This window comes from Bombyx mandarina, chromosome 23, assembly GCF_030267445.1.
Source record: "Bombyx mandarina strain Sakado chromosome 23, ASM3026744v2".
Taxonomy (NCBI): domain Eukaryota; kingdom Metazoa; phylum Arthropoda; class Insecta; order Lepidoptera; family Bombycidae; genus Bombyx; species Bombyx mandarina.
Window position 1 is genome coordinate 15,664,429 of NC_143229.1, and position 16,986 is coordinate 15,681,414.

Consider the following 16,986-nt stretch of genomic DNA (forward strand, 5'->3'; position numbering starts at 1 on the left):
TCATCACATGAGTATAGAGAAATCCGGCTTGTTTATGAACAAACAAACGACTCGTACGCCATCTACCGTCCGTCAACCGTATTATAATATAGCCTATGTGTTAACCCGATGTATGAGCTATCATGAGCTATTGTGAAGTTTCATCACAGTCCGTCCAGTAGACCAACAAACATCTATCCCTCACAAACTTTTCATATTAAATATTTATCGATATGATTTATAGAAAAAATGTTTTAATGAAATAAATTACCCTTAGATTAATCATGAGTGATATTGCACGTAATTATCAAATTTCACGTATATCTAATTTCCGTCTAAGATTTCTGTGGCCGAACTAAAGTTGCTTAGACGTTGATGGAAAAAACAAATTTTGATGTTGATTTTACATCGACAATGTTAGATTGTGCCGTCAAGGGTGGCGGCTCTTAATGTCAGGTGGGCCGTAAACACGCCCACGCATACACGACAATAATAACAGGACTTAAGTTTTGACACCCACAGCGTTCTTTAAATATATTTTACCTATATTGCCATTGCAGAGGTAGACAGACAATCATCCCACAGCGCGTTAATTGGTTACCTCGTGACGTCAGCAATCGCAGGGACACTACTAACCGCTGCCCCACCAAAGTACTCAAGCCTCAGAAGATGGACATGTCATAGCGCTTGGGAAACGCCGTGGTGTTTTTTTAGTGCCTTTGTAGGCAAACGAGCATACGGCACACCAGATGGTGAGTGGTTAACGTCGCCCATGGACTTCAGTAATGCCAGGGGCAGAGCCAAGCCGCTGCCTACAGTTAAGTATTCTTCACAAGTCTCGTTTGAAGAAGGACATGTCATAGCGCTCGGGAAACACCGTGGAGGGGAGCTCATTCCAAAGCCGGACGGTACACGTCAAGTATGATCCGGACGGAAACGGACAGTGGATGAACGCAGCGGTTCTGGGTAGTATGGACGAAGCGCTGCTCTGGAGGGTGGGGTGATGGTAAAAACGATTTCTAACAATTCCTCAGAGCACTCCCCATTGAAACAGGCGATAAAAGATGCAGTGAGAACTTCAGTGCTTTCGTAAACCGAGAGGCCTCTCCGGGCTGAGTCCTGGCTCGCCCACCTGCCCTGGTAAAACCGGAAAGGCCTCCGGGCCACCAGTAATCTCTCAAACATAAAAAAATTAAAAGACCGAGAGGCTCCGAACTTTAAGTGAATGTAGTTTGCCTATTGCTAGTAACTTTAAGGGGCTCAGCTTGAGAGGCTCACTCTAACAGGTGCCCTAGCACCACCACCTTGCCTATTTCTGCCGTGAAGCAGCAATGCGTTTCATTTTGAAGGGTGGGGCAGCCGTTATAACTATACTGAGACCTTAGAACTTATATCTCAAGGTGGGTGGCGCATTTACGTTGTGCATGTTTATGGGCTCCAGTGACCACTTAACACCAGGTGGGCTGTGAGCTCGTCCACCCATCTAAGCAATAAAAAAAAGCTTTAATAAACAAGGATTCCAAATGATCACGACTGCTCTGCCAAGAGTAACTGACTATGATGACGCCCTAAGACTCTTGCTTCGCTGAATCTACGACCGGCGAGAAACTCAGTGGGTATTAACGGCCCTATTCTGTATGTAAGCAAATTATTTTCTTTAGCTCGTTGCGTTAAGCTGGATTGTATCTCAACTAGGATCCACCGGAAACCGTGGCGCGTATGATCACCGGTCACGAATCGTAAATTTCAAACGTAATACTTTGCAATACTTTGATTCCGCTAAAACACACGCCGCGCGCGTCCTGACCTACGACAATTGTTACTTAGTTGATAACGTTTTCACGTTTCCATCAAGAACAATAGGGCTGGCATTTTTTTTATTATTACACGATTTTAATGTTACAAGCAACAACTGCGCGATCATTAAGCGATAAGTTTTCGTTAAATCTGAACATATTCGCTTGAAAGCGACTTTTGTGTTATTTTGTGAATACGTTGTTCTTGCAATTATCATGACCTTCGAATATGCTCGAGACGAAACATCAAGCTAACCTTGAAACGTGAGAATAAGATTTTACTGGTAGTAGGGCTTCTTGTGAATCGGCACGGGTAGGTACCACCACCCCGCTTATTTCTGCCGTGAAGCAGTAATGCGTTTCGGTTTGAAGGGCGGGGCAGCCGTTGTATCTATACTGAGACCCTAGAACTTATATCTCAGGGTGGGTGGCGCAATTACGTTGTAGATGTCTATGGACTCTTGTAACCGCTTAACACCAGGTGGGATGTGAGCTCGGCCACCCATCTAAGCAATAAAAAAAATAGTGAACCTGTAAAATTAGGTGGGCCGTTAAAGAATGTTGGAAGGATAAGTTGAAGAAGAGAGACTGGTATTAGGCGACATGTTTAGTAGAAGCTCTTGGATCTGAAGAAAAGACTAAGCCTAATATCAGTGTAGGATCATTTGGCTTCAAAATTGCTACATTTTATACCAAATTCCTATCGAATTACGAGTAGCCTCGAAGATATATTCTGGTTTCATGGGCGGATAGGCGAGTACAGGGGGCTTAGCATAATGCATTAGCAAGAGCAGTGTTTCGCAGAACTTACCACCAGATCGAAATACAAGCCACTGAGAAGATCCGGCGAGAAACTCAGTGAGTTGTGTCTATGGGTTAGTTCGCTCGTCGAACTCTATGTTGTAATAGATGAGTTCGACGAGGACAGGGTTTGGAGACTAAAAGCACCGTAAGTAGATCCAGCGTCACCTGATTTGGATACGTCGCGCGATCACACTGGAAGAACAATACTTAAACTAAAACATAGACCTATCTGTTTACACGTGTATAAAGGATTAAATCAACATCACTGCTAGATGATGTTCACTGAAGACTTCATTTTTTCACACGAATCACACAAGATTTCGCGATCCATCTATCGCTAAGTTGTTATAGAAGCCCAGAGACCTCACAACGTGAATGCCACATCTGACTTTAAGACGTGAGGTCGAATACACCGGCTACCCTAATATCCAAACTCACGACTGCTTCACGATACAATTGCGATATATTAATAAAACTTACAATCACTATGAGATTTATTATTACAATTAATCAGTTTTAATCACTATACCATTTGTGTGTTTACAGAGTTCTATATGATACTCCAGTGACGTTGTGACAGTTCAGAATTCAGGAGGAAACAATTAGGTCTACCGTATTTGTCGTTGGTTTTTGAGGATGTCCAGTAAAATACGAAGAACTGATACTCACTCGCATAACAAACTCAGAAAATCTAATGATTGTTTCAGTGTGGTCATGAACATGTCGCTCGGAAACCTAAAGTATGCCACTAAAAAGCTATACGTAACGCAGATGGTAATTTTTAAAATATAATACCCCTCTTTAATTTTCGTAAACGTGGAAATAACGACAAAGGGAAGATCTTAGACCGAGCTGGTTAAATTGCTCGGTAGACCACCGCTCCGAATATTGTTCGGAGCTTGTATATGCAAGCTCATCTTGAAAATGTCGTAAGCGAGATTCAGGCATTTGTCAAATATCTTGTATTCTGTAATGGCTACTATCGCAACGTAATTACAACAAATTTACGATTTAATACCCCACCAAGTATACAAATGTCTAGGGATAAAGGTTAAGCAGTCCATGACCACTGAACCTGTGTATTCGAGATATCCTAAATAATGTAATGACAATAAAAGACGCGATATTCACCCGTAAAAGTGGTTTCATTACATACAATATCTGCTTATTCAATTCAAGAAACAAAAATGTTGCTATTTTCAACATAATATCTATTATGAGCGAATAATTGGTATATGACAGAAAAGTATGGAAGGAGAAAACATGTTGCGCCGACCCTAGATGACTGGGAGAAAGGCAGGAGAATGATGATCATCTACGATGAGTGGCCGTGAGTACGCTTGAACTTTCGCGTGACAGACGCGAACACCACATCCAGTATTCGAATCCTAGGCTCTAACTCATGTCGTACCACGAAGTCGGCAACGCAAACGGCATTGCCAGGTAATTCGCCGCAATTGAGTTCCAACCCTATATTAAAACGCACACAACAAAACGCCAGACGTGTCGCTATACGGTGTCAATGCACTGCACACACGCGTAAGCGTACATACAGCGTGGTGTTTTTTGAACGAATTCGGGAGAGGGAATAAATTTTCCGCAAATTGCTTAGTGGTTTAACGCTCATGACCGGAAGGTATTAGAGTCGAGTCTGAACACGAAATTATTTTAGTAATAGCTTTGCTCGGCTACAGTTGGTATTAAGTGACCTCAAAACGTGAACTCCGATGCCTCAAGGCATGAGAACAAACTCTAAATTTTTTGTCTGTTCCGAACCCGTATATCATTATGATTACGTCTGCTCCTCGTGGTAGAAACGTACTGTGAATCTAGACTAGTAAACATCATATATTTTTTTATGATACCATAGAGGAGCACAGATTCTCACGGTCCACACGCTGTTCAATAGTTAACCGAATCCATAGACATAATATTATGAATGACGCCATCCGTCTTGATAGATAAGGTCGATTTCTCAAATTCCAACCACAGCACCATCTATGGTGAATTGTGGTGAATTAACCTTAGTTAGTAAAATCGAGTCGCATACCTTGAAGAGGAACAGCATTACGTAAGCCCGTGCGACCCCCTCCCTACTGTGTAGGTTCCCCTGTGCTATCATGAGCCCCCTGCGTGTGTGCGCCCTAGCAAGAGGAGTGCTTCGCAAAATCTACCGCTGGATCGGAAACGCGACCCACTGAGAAGATCCGGCGAGAAACTCAGTGGGCTGTGTCTGTGAGTTAGTTTACTCGTCAAGCCTTTCGTCGCAAGCGACGGGTTCGGCGAGGACGGTGACCGGATGTGCACTGCGTATGCGTTATTATCCGTTAACTCAATGTGATCTCCGGTTATACACATTTCGTATTTATTTTTGGCTATGGCTTTATGGCTAAATGGCTCATCATCATTACCCGAATGCACAAGGAGAAAGGACGTCAGAGAAGAGTGGCGGGGTTTTATGAAGCTTGTCACCAACACCTGAAATAATGACCACGTCCACTCTGTCAAGATCGATACCGACTAAAAAGAATATCTATATATAAAAATGAATTGCTGTTCGTTAGGGTTAATTTTGGTCTTGAATTATTTGTGGAAGTCCAGAGAAGGTTTAAAAGGTAGATAAATATGAAAATGCTCAGAATTAAATAAAAATAACAATTTTTTTTTTCCTTTGATGTGTCCCCCGTCGGACGGATTCCTTTGTTTATTTTATACCAAAGTTTAGGTCTTTTATTTATCGATTGAGGTACTACGAAGTCTGCCGGGTCAGCTAGTCTATTTATAATTATTTTGCTATTTTTATTATTTCACATTTATTATTTTACATAAACTGAGACCTTAGAACTCATATCTCAAGGTGGGTGGCGCATTTACGTTGTAGATGTCTATGGGTTCCAGTAACCACTTAACACCAGGTGCGCTATGAGATCTTCCACCCACATAAGCAAAAAAAAACTGACCGTGAGCACCCATGAGCGTACCCTGCCCAATGTGATTCCGTCATGAGTACGGCACGTATCTGGGACTAAGCGTTCAAGAGACGTGCGTAATAGGACCATGTCGAATGTTATAAATTATAATTAATTTGCAACGTAACAACATACTCTATAGAAATAATGTATAAGTATATAATGCGGCGATAGAGACCGTCGCGCGCACACATACACAAAACTTTACGCACACAAAAAAAGGAAGTATAGGGCGACCAAAAATTTTGTTGACTATAGTTGGATATCAAAATCAAATTTGCAAGCGAATTTAGATTGCGCTAAACATGTTGAATTTATTATAATTTTGTAAGCTTAAGGTCATTAATGAAAATTATAAAGACGCAAATGACGTTACAGTCTTGATTTTTTTCAGCACTACCTACACGCAGCCTAGCTGTCTTAAGCGATTATAGGAACCCTCTAATAATATAGTTACTTAACTAAATTGTATTTGACTGACTCGGTGGTGTAGTTGTTAGCGGCCCTGACTGTTGCACATAGAGTCGTGCTTTCGATTCCCACATCGGGCAAATATTGTGTGATAAACAAATTTGTTTGCTCTTCGACTGGATGTTTGTACATATGTATGTATATACTTGAAAAATATATATATAAGTATGTTTAACAGTCTCTGTGTAATGACAATACAGAGAACCCTAAATAGAGGCCGGATAACCGTGCGTAATTTGTTCCTAGCTAATATTATTATTATTAGTTTAAAACGATAAAAAAATGGCCTTCATGACATAAGAACGTTAAAATTTAAAATATGAAATAATTAATGCTAGTGGTCACCCGGTAGTCGAAATTCAACTATAACTAAGTATAATTAATAATTTAAATTATAACTTTGAATATTATTATGGTTCTATTGTCAAAGACTTTACTTCTATAATCACAGATTTCGATAAGACTACACTAAAGACAAAAAAGTTAAAGAAAAACATAATCTATTCTCAACTTGACCATATACTTTAACAAAAAATAAAATATTATAACTATATATAATATTACTATGTGTGAATGTCAAATAGATGATAGTGTGTGTAATGTTTTCTTTATTGGTTTAATGTATTTTTCATGCATTATTTAAAAAAAAAATTAGTATTGTGCACTCCTTCTTTATATTCTCTATAAGTGTGGGAAATTTCATACTCCTCCGTCCGCGCAATTTGCGTAAAAACGGTACAAAGTTTTTGCTTCACGAATTAATGTATAGATAGTCTATAATTAATAAAATACAATTTTTATATTCAAACTCTAAATCATACGAGATTATAAAAAAGCGTCGCGAATAATGATCTCGAGATTCCACTTCACCCGTGCTTTTATTAAGTCGAAAGCTAATTCTAAAAAAAAAAAGAAAGAAAATGACTTGTCTTCAATCAGAGATCCTTAACGCAATGCACTCGCTGTAATCAGAAAGCTTTGAAACGCCCAATGAAGTTCAATTAGAAAGGGTACGCGACTCAATAGCCGATTGATTGTGATCCTTGTCAAACGCAGACACAAGTGCGATGACCTAAAACTGACTGGCGCGAGAGATTTGTGTGCGAGTCCCCAGCATCCTAATGATTATATACATCGTATTTTCAAGGCAGTCTTTTATTTCTGCCGTTAAGCAGTAATTCGTTTCGGTTTGAAGGGTGGGGCAGCCGTTATAACTATACTAAGATCCTAGAACTTATATCTCCAGTACCCACCTTGAGATATAAGTTCTTTACGGCGTTTACGTTGTAGATGTCTATGTCCTCCAGTAACCACTCAACAAAGGTGGGCTGTGAGCCCGTCCACTCATCTAAGCAATAAAAAAGGCAATTTAATTCCATGCATTCGAATATGCACAGTTTCTACATTAACAGTCATGGTGTAATTAGAATTATTGGAGTTTATTTAAAGGTAGGCACGACTTTCAGCAATAATGAGACCGACTAAGGAAGAAGAGGTTTAAAGTTTGTTTATTAAGGAGTTTTTATACAATGAAGATATTGTTGTGCCGGCACGAGTAACGCCATCTATCGGCGGACAGTAGAAACGAATATCGAAACAATTTGAATATTCTCGAACCTCTCTGTTCTCATTTCCCCGATAACGTTCTCGACATGCACGCGACAAGTCTAGAATATTCTCAAATGTTCTAGTTCTATCGAGAATGTTTCTCGCCGGATTTTATTAGAGAGTCGCGATTTCGCTCCGGTGATAAATTCAGCGAAGCACTGCTCGTGCTAGGGCAGATTTTGAAGTGTTTCGTTGAAGAGTTAATTTATTTATTTAATAATACTGTACAAGTAAGTACGCATTATTGTCTATCGTGGTTCCATCGCGAAGCTGTGACTACTTGTTCTGAAAAATGCGACAGCCGAATCTTTCACTGATATCAGCATCTGAACATAGTCCATTGCACAAAACGATCTACCCACAAAATAATTACCAGTCCTAAGCATTTCCCAAAATTATCCCCAAATCTTGGTCACCTCACAACACGCACACACAGATAGTACGCGCGGACGGCACACGAACGCAAGGTTCGCTGACCGCGCGGGTTTCGCAAGGCTCCGAGATTTCAGATGAACGATCTTCAAATCTCACTTCGCTGTTGTAGGACTGATGTTTGTAGCTTGAGTTCAGGAGTAACGTGAGAGATGCAGGGATATCTTCCACTAAGCAGTCTGGTTGGCGAATGTTGGCACGTATTTATTCGTGTGTGAAGGGATCTTGTAAAAGTCCCTAACGGGGTTCCTGCCGCGTCTGTGATCACCTGTGAGCCCTCTGAGCGACCCGCTGGTACTGCCGCGTTCTTCAAACCCGGAATCGGCGGAACATAGATGTCTAGGCATATCTAATAACATATACATATATAAAAAAAAGTTTTTTTTTGCATAGTACCCTAATTAATATTCTAAAACAATTACTGTTTATAACATCATCAATCGGTTAAATACCCATCGAAAACGGTTGGAAATTAGCTGGAACAAACAGACAGGCAGACAGACAAAAAAATTTTTTTTTTAAGTTTGTTTCATTACAGTTTTTACTTTCTTACTTAAAAAAAAAACTTTTATTTTGATATAACAAAATCAGAAAAAACAGTTTTTTCATTAATTTAATTCTTTGCTTCAGACGTGCACAAGTTCACGGGTCGCTCGCTACTAAGTGAATCGCTCCATTGGAACTCAGACAGGGGTTAATCATCGACTGTTGTTTTATTATGATGATGGCTTACCATCTGGCAGTGGCTATCAGTAAATACACTTTAGGGCTTCGTTTGATGAAGGACACCTCGGTTGCCTGGTATAATACAATTCAATGGCAGAAAATAATAATTATTTAATAAGATAAGCTAATCATAAGATAATCCTAATAATTCCATAAGATATTCTTTATATTCCATTCTTCATATTCAAATAATTCCATATGATAATCTTCATAATTCCTTTTAACAAACACTCCACATGGACACGGCATTATCTATCTGTAACTACGCTGAGACCTTAAAACTCATATCTCAAGGTGGGTGGCGGCATTTACCATGTAGATGTCTATGGGCTCCGGTAACTATTAAACACCAGGTAGGTCGTGAGCTCGTCCATCGATAAAAAAAAAAAATCTATCAGCCCACAGTTCGCCGGCTGCGTCCACTGCCATAATGACCGGTCCAGCATTCGCGGTTCGCTGCGACCTTTATTTAACATTTCATCCATACCCCTAGGAAAACGCAGCGTTATGCCACAACATAGCTGAACTTTCCACGCCAATTCATCTCAAGACTGACCATATTTAAATAAAAAACGTTGAGCTAATATCGAGATTACATCAGAGGTTTTTAATAAGTGTTAAATAAATAAATAAATAAATATATCGAAAAAAATCCTTATCGGATTTTTAATCTGGAGCTATAACAGAGGACAAGATATTTGACAGACTTTTGAATCTTGCTAACGTTTCCAGAGTAAGTTCGCAAATGAGGACCACACAGTAACCTGTGAACCGTCTTGGTTTATCGAGCAATCTCACCCGCACCGGTCAAAAGAATATAGTCTATGCTGTTAAATTTTAGACAAATTTCCTTACTATTGGGGAAATCTTGGCGTGGAGCGGGACACACCCTCCCGCACTCGGACGGTGCACACATCATGTGTGTGTGTAGCGGATGCTCTGTGAGTCCCCGTGTCCCTGCGACTAGTCGCGCTCCACGTGAGAGTGCACTAGTCTGTCCCGTACTCGGCCGGTGCATATATCATGTGTGTGTGTAGCGGAGACTCTGTGAGTCCCCGTGTCCCTGCGACTAGTCGCGCTCCACGTGACAGTGCACTAGTCTGTTCCGCACTCGGACGGTGCACACATCATGTGTGTGTGTAGCGGAGGCTCTGTGAGTCCCCGTGTCCCTGCGACTAGTCGCGCTCCACGTGACAGTGCACTAGTCTGTCCCGCACTCGGCCGGTGCACACATCATGTGTGTGTGTGTAGCGGAGGCTCTGTGAGTCCCCGTGTCCCTGCGACTAATCGCGCTCCACGTGACAGTGCACTAGTCTGTTCCGCACTCGGCCGGTGCACACATAATGTGTGTGTGTGTAGCGGAAGCTCTGTGAGTCCTCGTGTCCCTGCGACTAGTCGCGCTCCACGTGACAGTGCACGAGTCTGTCCTGCACTCGGCCGGTGCACACGTCATGTGTGTGTGTAGCGGAGGCTCTGTGAGTCCCCATGTCCCTGCGACTAGTCGCGCTCCACGTGACAGTGCACTAGTCTGTTCCGCACTTGGCCGGTGCATATATCATGTGTGTGTGTAGCGGAGGCTCTGTGAGTCCCCGTGTCCCTGCGACTAGTCGCGCTCCACGTGACAGTGCACGAGTCTGTCCTGCACTCGGCCGGTGCACACGTCATGTGTGTGTGTAGCGGAGGCTCTGTGAGTCCCCGTGTCCCTGCGACTAGTCGCGCTCCACGTGACAGTGCACAAGTTCTGTCCCGTATTCAACTATATTATGTGGGTTTACATTTTAAGGTCAAAGCACACACTGAGTCCGTCGCGTCGGTAAATGATTCAGCGACACACAACCGGTTTGGCCACCGAATTACGCGGTCGCTATGTGTGCGTAAGCAATGACGTAGTGTGGGTTAAACGCGATTAATCCGCCCGACACGATTTATCGTGAGTTACTTTTTTTTTGTATTTCATTTTTAGACTTGATATTTTTTCGTATGACGCATCCTGATGTTGTGCGAACAATGTGTTGATATAATTATTGAAAATTTCTTACCGATTCTGTTTATATCTGAAGCGAAATGATGAGTTTCGGTTTTAACATTATTTTAATGGAATTAGAACTTCAACCTAGTATTTTACTGCGAGAAAGTTAACATTGCATTATCTATATCCTTCTCTAAATGCTTAATGTAAGACATGTTCTTGCTCAAACGAGAGTATTTAGCGGCAGGTGGAGGCTCGGATGTACCTTGGCATTGTTGAGGTCTTGAGCGTCGGTGACCATTTAGGTAGACCAGTGTCCTGTGTGTTCGTCTGCCTATTAAGACTTATATCGCATCTTATTATATTTATTTATTTATACTTTATGCACAAAACAAAACTTGTACACAGGCGGACTTAGTAGTACTATCAAATTAAATGTATGCGTTAAAACACCCAGAATGAAAGGAGTGTATTTTATATAATCATCACAATATCACGCCATCATCTATCTACTCTACTAAGCTAAGTAAGTAAAATTATTAGCGGGTCATTGAAATAACATTGCGGTATATTAATTTTCTACACGAGAACCTTACAAATGACGTATATTAGTTTTTTTTATTGCATAAATTGGTGGACGTGCTCACAGCCAACCTTAAGTTAAGTTAAGTGGTTACCGGAGCCTATAGACATCTACATAGGCATAGTCATCTACAACGTGAATGCCGCCACCCATCTTGAGATACGAGTTCTAAGGTCTCACTTTTAACAGTACAACGGCTGCCCCACCCTCCCTTCAAACCAAAACACATTACTGCTTCACGGCAGAAATAGGCAGGGTAGGCAGGATAGGGAGGTACCTACCCGTGCGGACTCACAAGACAGGACGTCTTATTATCACTATTAAAAAATCTAAATTCCTTTAAGCTATGTAATGATATTAATATTATAACCAAAGTCTGGGTCGTGAAGATATGACGCGACCTCTCTTACTGTACGTACGATAGTTTGGTCCACCATCCCACAGACAATCGCGGTCATCATATCATAATCATCTCGCATAACATTAACATCATTAGCGGACGTAATTAATAATGAAACATGTTTTTAATTTTCACGTGATTACCATAAAAATCTCGAAATTATCATACGTTTATCTAATTAACGATGCTTTATTAAAACGAAATATAGATTACAAATTAAATGTACCAATTAAAATTGCTCAAGTTTTTTTTTAATTACGGTTTTTGAATAGGCGGCTGAGTGATTAGCGGAAAGCGATCATCATTATTACAAATATTACTAATCGCTTGACGTGTTGTGTTTTGCCGACTTCAAAATAAGAGAGTACAGTTATGTTTTAGACGTTATTTTTGAAGTAATAACTTTTTATGGGAGAGTAAACCGCTTCGTTACGTAACATGTTACGGCGCCAGGCTGTTTGGCTTCTCTTTCTCTCACGAACACGACAGCGGTACTAAGAACGTATGTAACTCTTAATTGTTTATATACCTTTTTCAATTTATGTTACAATTTTCCTTACATTATCATATTAATATATGACAGCGCCAGGGATGGCTGAGTAGCAGTTCCTTCATTCGTTATCCACGATATATACATAAAATTGAAGTAATAACCTAAGCTTGTCTATTTAAACGATTTCAATATATTAAATAGATAATTTGTTTGAGTTATCACTTCTGTCCGGCGTCCCGTTTTTTTATTGCTGTAAATGCATATACTTCGTTATCAGGTACTAAACAAAAGTCTTAACTGCAATTGCAACGCATATCAGTTGTGCGGCAAAAATAAAGAGGTCTCGCGTATGCAGTGCTAACTGTTTTTACAGAAGCAAAAGGAAAAACGTCTCGTGAATCCGTTTCAAGGTTCGCAGTCGCCGCGGACTAAAAAATAAGACTGGTGTACTCGTATCGAGCGATGCGACCGTGTCGGTGTTCGAATCCCGCAGTCAGGTACATTTTGCTCTAAATAAACATGTCCTTATTCGTATGATCATGAATGACTTCTACGATGAAGGGTTGACGTCATGTAATAAAAAACTAAGCCGAAAAAAAACCGTAGTTATTATAGTACTGAGGTATAGTCTTCAAGATTCAAGTGAACTGGTTCACCTGTTTATATAATAAGAAAACTTAAAGACGCATCACTAATCTGAATAAAAATCGTATATACCTTTTTTTTTTGTCGTCGCGTCGTATCGTATTGCGTAAAGCCGACTCGGTAACGCGCGTAGCGGAGATCTCATCTCGCTTTGTACATAAATGGCTGACGTTTTACGAACAAATTAAATAAATTCACGACATCTTTTCCTGTTCGGTGGTAGACAGGAGTTGCAGCGCTCTAAGATTACGACCAGCGCGTTGTCTTAAATCCTTATACTGCTGATAGTTTGATTGCTCCTCGATCAGAAGCACGATGTTAGCCGAACCGATTTTTGTTGGTCTTGTGCTGAGTATAGTGGGTCGCGTTTCCGATCCGACGGTACATTCAGCGAAGCACTGCTCTTGCTAGGGCTGGTGTTAGCAAATTTTCTCAGGTTGAAGTCGTGAGCTCACCTACCCGCGCGTAGCTGGAATAGCCTCTTAGGCTACCAGAAAATAGGTAGGGAATAAAAGAACAAGGTCACGAATGCTCTGAGGAATTGTTCGAGATGATACCGTCATCTCGTTTTTACCATCGCACCGCCCGCCACCGGAGTAGAGTTCATCCATTCTACCTAGAGCCACTGCGGTCATCCACAGTGCCTTTCCAGAGGTCTTTTTTGCCACGTAGATACCATCCGGCTATGGAATGAGCTCCTCTCTACGGTGTTTCCCGAGTGCTTTGACTTGTCCTTCTTCAAACGAGGCTTGTGAAGATTACTTAACGGTAGGTAGCGGCTTGGCTATGCCCTTGGCATTACTGACGTCCATGGGCGACGGTAACCACTCACCACTAGGTGGGCCGTATGCTTGTCTACCAACAAAGGTTATAGAATTCGATTCTACGAAAGGATTTTTTGACATGAATCGTCTTATATCTATATATCTATGTGACGGAATCTCTCAACGTGATGCCCACGGACTTTAGTACGCCGGATCGACTTGAAAATTTGCACACGCGTCAAGGACCGATAACGGTTCAATGTTACTTCTTTGGGTCTACCTCAAAGCGTCTACCTTGAGCAAGATTTGGTTGATAAAATCATCATATTAAATTCCATATGTGGTCTCTCTCCTCGCGCTGTTTCCTCACTGCTGAGGGTCGTGACCATTGTGTTTAGACAGGATTTTATTTGTTTAAGTCTTCATTTCCGATCATTAGCCGTGTGAAGGTCTTCGTGGAATGGTGGATTTCTAGTGTGGTGCTGATTCGATCCAGTTGTGCTAGCTTATTAATGTGATCCTTATCCTCATTTCGGTGGTGGAATATTTTTTATTGCTTTTGTAGGCAGACGAGCATACGGCCCACCTGATGGTGAGTGGTTAGCGTCGCCCTGGACTTCAGCAATGCCAGGGGCAGAGCCAAGCCGCTGCCTACCGCTTAATATTCGCATGTCATGTCTACGGGCTGGTATCGACACTGTCTATGTCTATCGCGAAGCAGTCGTGCCGTGTGAAGAGCTGGACAGCACTTATTGGCCAAAATAAGAACGCGAGGATGTCGGTTCAGAAAAAAAAGCATAGATGTTGAGCATACGTATTTACCATCGCACCGTCCGCCACCGGAGTAGGGTTCATTCATACTACTTGGAGCCACTGCGGTCATCCACAATGCGTTTCCAGAGATCTCTTTTGCCACATACCATCCGGCTTTGGAATAAGCTCCCCTCCACAGTGTTTCACGAGCGCTTTGACATGTCCTTCTTCAAACGAAGCTTGTGGAGAGTATTAAGCGGTAGGCAGCGGCTCGGCTCTGCCCCTGGCATTGCTGAAGTCCATGAGCGACGGACACCACTCACCATCAGGTGGGCCGTTTGCTCGTCTACCTATACGGCAATATAAAAAAAATACGTAGATGATCCAAGAGTTACAGGCACTCCACATTCTCAGATCAGGTGCAACATGATTATCACGTCCGATTCTCTGGTGAAAACGGAGTCCAATAAATTCATGGCATTGGCATGTGTGAAACAATCTTTATAATTTAAATCTCACGATCACTATTTAGACTGTTTGATTTATTCTGAATTATTTAAGCGGTCCTCCCGAAATTGGTTTCGTGATGGTTCCCCACGTGACTCGGTTATTGACGTGCCATTCGAAAATGAATAAGTTTTTTTTTTAAATTATTAGTGTCAATTTCATAGTGACTCTGGTTACGGAAACTCGCCAACAGATGGCGTTAGTGAACGTTAGTTTAGGACATACAAATACACACCAGGTCAGATCAGAAGCATCCGGCTTAATAGTTTAGAATATATTGAGGATATTGGACATTCGAAAAAAATATTTGTAAAAATGGAGTACTAAAAATTGAGTATAATCGAAAAATAAATTAGTGTTATCAATTTTATTGATTCATTCTTAATTTGAATTTTGGCGGGTTTCCACCCGACTTTTGTTTGGACTGATATTATTATGTTTCTTTTCTAAATGAGGTTTGTGAAAAAAGTCTTAAACGACAGGCCATTGCACTGGCATTATTTCAAAATCGATAAAAACTAAATGTTCTAAATTCTGCAATATAAATTTTGAAAATAATTAGTGATTAGAAAACCTTGGAAAGTCCGCTTTTTTTAGTTATGTTTATTAAGATATATTTTTTTTACATAGACCAGAAAGCTGTTGGGAAGTTGTATAATATTTGGTATATTAAAAAAAATATTTTCAACGAATTGTGTGATTTTTTTTACAGTCCTTTCTAATTACCATGAATATAATGAGCTAGTCGTTACGGTCTATGGTACGATTCTTGGGGACCCTTGTGTACCCAGCGGTTGACGTCTGTGGGATGATGATAGAATGAAGAGGCAACGTAGATGGTGACACTATCAACTGTGAACTTCCTCCTCGTTGTTGCCTAATCCTCAATACTGAGAGTCGTAGCTATTTTTAATAACCTGGTTTATCCTGCGCCAGCCCTGCCTATCCTAACCTGTGTGAATGGCATCTGGTCCGACCAACGCATTGGACTCTCTGGGCTATAGCTGAGCACTAAGCTTTTTTTTTCCTACCTAAGCTGATGGTCTAGTGAGACCATATCAGCGTAACCTTGACTAGTAGGAGAGCTCACGGGGCTCAAACCTGACGACGTTGCTAACACAAACCCTAGCAAGAGCCGTACTTCGCCACTGAGAAGATCCGGCGAGAAACTCAGTGGACTGTGTCTCTGGGTTCATTTACTTGCTGAACCCTTCGTCGCAAGCGACGAGTTCGACGAGAACGATGACCGTTGCATGAGGTACCTAAAAGCACCGTTAGTGGATCAGGAGGATCCGAAAGGACGTGAGCACTAAGCAATTTGACGCCTTCGATATTAAACATAGAGAAGTAATGATCGCTTCACGAATACAATGCTATCGAAAGGTCCGTCCCAAATGAACGGAGATTTGTTAACCTGTCTCTACTAACTCGTCCTGTATCTATATATCTATGTGCAAGAATCTTTTAACGTAACGTTCATCAACTTTACGACTTCCAATCGACTTGATAATTCGCACCTATCAAAGACCGATGGTAATACTTTGTTTTAATACCCTCTCTGACCAGGGTCAGCGGCATAAAATATCACATTTTTCGTTCGATTCGTTGTTGTCATGGTATTGCAGCTGTCACAAGTTGATTGTAAGCTGGGAACCGGTCATCAGTCGGTTGGTCCAGGTCGCCCCCACGTGAACGGCAATAAGGTTATTCAAACTTATTCCGGCGTTGGAAGAACCTGTTCCGGGAACATCAAAAAGCCTGATGCTGCCATAGGACAGCACCGGTTTTTAGACAACTCGAGTTGATGCCAGAATCGCTAAACCAGTCAACTGGTATTAAGCGGATTGGAGTCCATAGACGTGATAATGAAATGATTGGCACTTTGAAGTCTCTTATAAATTTATAGATCCCCATTGCTGACCAGAGGATGTCAAGTCTGTCGGAAGATACGTGAACGACCACGGCACGCTTCTGTCTTTTCTTCTATCGTGAATATTCATCAAAGTATCTGAGCTTTATTACGTTCTACTAGGAGTTAATTCGGCTTGGAAGCAGAGGATACGGTGCACATCGAAATCAGAAGTGGT

At 41.3% G+C, this 16,986-nt stretch overlaps 1 long non-coding RNA gene across 1 annotated transcript in view; it reads right to left on the reverse strand.

Annotated features, from left to right (window-relative positions):
- The window catches only part of LOC149500221 (uncharacterized), a 94,531-nt gene that overhangs the window by 11,657 nt on the left and 65,888 nt on the right, over positions 1 to 16,986 (reverse strand). The gene's annotated exons all lie outside the window — the stretch shown is intronic.